The sequence below is a fragment of the Daktulosphaira vitifoliae genome, unplaced genomic scaffold (assembly GCF_025091365.1).
Source record: "Daktulosphaira vitifoliae isolate Bord-2020 unplaced genomic scaffold, ASM2509136v1 Scaffold_4, whole genome shotgun sequence".
Lineage (NCBI taxonomy): Eukaryota > Metazoa > Arthropoda > Insecta > Hemiptera > Phylloxeridae > Daktulosphaira > Daktulosphaira vitifoliae.
The window spans coordinates 478057-482072 of NW_026099575.1; the positions used below are offsets into that span (position 1 = coordinate 478057).

Sequence of the window (4016 nt, forward strand, 5' to 3'; positions counted from 1 at the left end):
TTTTAGCTTCGATGCGAAGCTGAGAAGGTATTGGTTTTACTATGATGTGTTTTTTTTTGTGTCTGTTACCACTTTTTCTCAGCTCTCACCGAACGGATTTCTTTCAACGATACGTCAAAAGATCACAAATCATATCTAGTCGAAGACATTACCCTTCAAAATTGAAAAAATTTCCCTCGTTCCCCGTAAAAGGAGAGAAACCTCCAAAAAAATTACAAATTTAAAAATCGCTAATTTTTTCAATTTTTTTTACTAAAAACTTTTTCAAAAATAAACATATCAATATAATTTTTTTTATATAGATGCTTAATGTCTTTACCTATTATGTGGTATATTTTTTTTGTAAATTTGACTTTTTTCTGCCCACAGGGGGGGGATTTAAAATGACAACTTTTTCACAAAAAATTTACTTTTTCAACATATTTTTTGAAAATGTTCCGGAAGGTCTGACACTTTTATATATATATTAAATTAAAGCTAATGTAATATACTTTAATTTGAAAAAAAAAAATTTGACCTCTGGACTTGTCTTCATGGCGAAAATGGCTACCGAATGCTATTTTCGTGTGAAAATTCTCGATTTTATTATTTATATAATATTTAACTTTATAATGCTATAACTTATTGAAAAGTTTATGGATCCACACAATTTTTTTATGAGAAATAATATTTTTCAATAAACCCTTTTTCATTTGACATACTTTATCTTTATCGAGATATTAATAAGGAACCAGCAGATCAAGTAACTTTTGAAATAAAACACCAATTTTTTTAAAATTAAACACTATCTAAAGATTTGCATCGAAGCGTTTATTTTTGATAGTGATTTTAATCACTGTCAGATATCATTATACTTGATCCAACTATACCACGTCACAACTGTGCCGCGACCCCCCTGTGCTGGGTTTTTTGTTTATTTAACTGTCTACATAAGTTTTCAATTTCTGTTACATAATTCATAACTGACTTTGACTCTTCAGCCTACGTTTTTCCAGTTTATTTTTTATTAGAGTTAAATAGCCTATTGGTTGATGTTCGTCTAGAAATTGGTTTTTTAATTCCTCATATGTCTAAATTGATTTTTTATTTTCAAAGTTTTCTAAAATTATACTAGCTGTCTCTTAAAAATATTGACAAAAATTTTATTGTATCAATCTCACTCCATCTATTAATTTCATTTGCCTTTTCATACTGCCTGAAAAATGTTCTTACATCCTCAGTATCCGAAAAATAATCTTGTTTCGTCAACCAAGATCGGTTATTAGACTNTTAAAAATATTGACAAAAATTTTATTGTATCAATCTCACTCCATCTATTAATTTCATTTGCCTTTTCATACTGCCTGAAAAATTTTCTTACATCCTCAGTACCCGAAAAATAATCTGGTTTCATCAAACAAGATCGGTTATTAGACTCCCTACTTGTAATATTTGAATTTATTGTTTCTATGCAATTAGTTATTGAAATTAAGTCTAGAATTTTTCCCTCTGTTAAGTTATTACGAATGAAGAACAAACACCGGGTTTGTTCTTCTTTAAAGGTTCTATTTAAATCGTCTATATCTTTTNTTGTAATATTTGAATTTATTGTTTCTATGCAATTAGTTATTGAAATTAAGTCTAGAATTTTTCCCTCTGTTAAGTTATTACGATTACCCGGTGTTTGTTCTTCTTCAAAGGTTCTATTTAAATCGTCTATATCTTCATCAAAATGTTCTTTACCTGAATCCTCTAATTTATTTTGATCACCCGATGAAGCGTTTTTAATATTATTATAAAAATGATCTGGTTTTTTTAATATCGCTTGTATTCGCGTAGGAATGATATTTTTTGTATAATTATAAAATAGTAATTAATAAAATTAAAACTTAGATCTTTTAAAGATGTGTAAGTGGTTTTTTGTTTTTGTGTTCAGTTCATTAAATGTCAATATTATTAATANAGTGGTTTTTTGTTTTTGTGTTCAGTTCATTAAATGTCAATTGTGATATTCTGTCGTCTAAAATATTAATGAGTTCCTGGTCAAAAAATATTATGTCAAAAACAAATGTATCTAATTCTGAACTAGTATTATCTCAAAAATTTCTTTTAATTTCTCCTCTATGTCCTCAATATTACTCATACNTGATATTCTGTCGTCTAAAATATTAATGAGTTCCTGGTCAGAAAATATTATGTCAAAAACAAATGTATCTAATTCTGAACTAGTATTATCTCCAAAAATTTCTTTTAATTTTTCCTCTATGTCCTCAATATTACTCATATNAATTTTTCCTCTATGTCTTCAATATTACTCATATTATAGACAAATGAGAAATTATACATACACACACAAACATTTTTTTTGTCTCTGGAGAGATTTTTAAATTACTAAATTTAATAACTAAATAAAATTATTATATATAAATATATTTTGCACTAACCTTGGGTCTTCCGGCTAAATTTTTCAAGTAATCCTTTTATTGTAGTGATTGACGGATCAACCCTTTGACGCAAAATTACACGCACATACAAATTTCGATAACACGAAAAAAGAAAATCTTCGAGAGGTAGTGTCGGTACGAACCTCGAGTTGATCGCCAATTTTATGTCGTACGTTGGTAGTGCCCCAACGTATACACAAAAGTTTTACACAAATTAATTATTGTTATATATATATATATACAGGGTGATTCATTAAGGATAAGACACTCGTTTACTCAGTAGCTATTGAAAATTTTTAATTTTTTATGAGGAAAATATTGTTTGATTCAAAAAACACTACAATAGTATGTAGTTAAAACATGATAATTTTCATCCCTTCAAGGTTAAAAAACATTAACTTGAGTTTTTAATTTAATAGTAAATGGCATTTGAATTTTTAATATAACTTTATTCGTTTATTAAATATAAACAATTAAAGTTTCAAATTTTTGAGTTAATATACATGTATAATACAGTAGGGATTAAAATTACAGATAGCTAATTGTTTTTTTATGACATTGCTGTCACAGTCACGGATTGTTCATTATCAATTATGACTATCAATAGATATACATTCTGTATTGTCAGTTAGTGTATTTATAAACTCACAACAATGTGCCTTACTACCATTGATAATAACAATGCTTTGTACCTGCTAATATCGATATATTAAAAAACCAATTAGCTATCTGTAATTTTAATCCNTAGTGTATTTATAAACTCACAACAATGTGCCTTACTACCATTGATAATAACAATGCTTTGTACCTGCTAATATCGATATCATATAAAATCAATTAGCTATCTGTAATTTTAATCCCTACTGTATTATACATGTATATTAACTCAAAAATTTGAAACTTTAAGTGTTAATATCTAATAAACGAATAAAGTTATATTAAAAATTCAAATGCCATTCACTATTAAATTCAAAATATGTGTTCTCATTTAAAAAAACTCAAGTTAATGTTTTTTAACCTTGAAGGGATGAAAAATATAATGTTTTTACTACATATTATTGTAGTGTGNAAAACTCAAGTTAATGTTTTTTAACCTTGAAGGGATGAAAAATATCATGTTTTTACTACATATAATTGTAGTGTTTTTTGAATCAAACAATATTTTCCTTATAAAAAATTAAAAATTTTCAATAGTTACTGAGTAAACGAGTGTCTTATCCTTAATGAATCACCCTGTATATCGACGACGAGCTCTTCTCGTGTCTTCCCGTTGGATAAACTGATCAGACCCAATCCCTCAAATTAGTGAACTACCAAAGGCGTAGAGTTTAGACCCGTCAGCACAGTCTAGCTCAAAAGTATTAGACTGAAAAGTGGCTCCTTGTCAGCCTCCAGCACAACTACCTTTTTACTATACCCACTAAAGGACGGTTATGCCCAAAAACTAGCCAACTTTTACACTTATTATTAAGAATGACTAAAGGACCAGTAGTCCAACCTTGACTCTAGCCGCACACACACACACACAATTCTAAGAGCACGGCGAATATAAAATATTTGCGCTAAGTCCAGGTTTTTATATAGCTATTTTAT

At 28.0% G+C, this 4016-nt stretch overlaps 1 protein-coding gene across 1 annotated transcript in view; it reads left to right on the forward strand.

The window, feature by feature from the left end:
- The window catches only part of LOC126903782 (uncharacterized), a 94119-nt gene that overhangs the window by 80267 nt on the left and 9836 nt on the right, over positions 1-4016 (forward strand). The window lies entirely within an intron of this gene.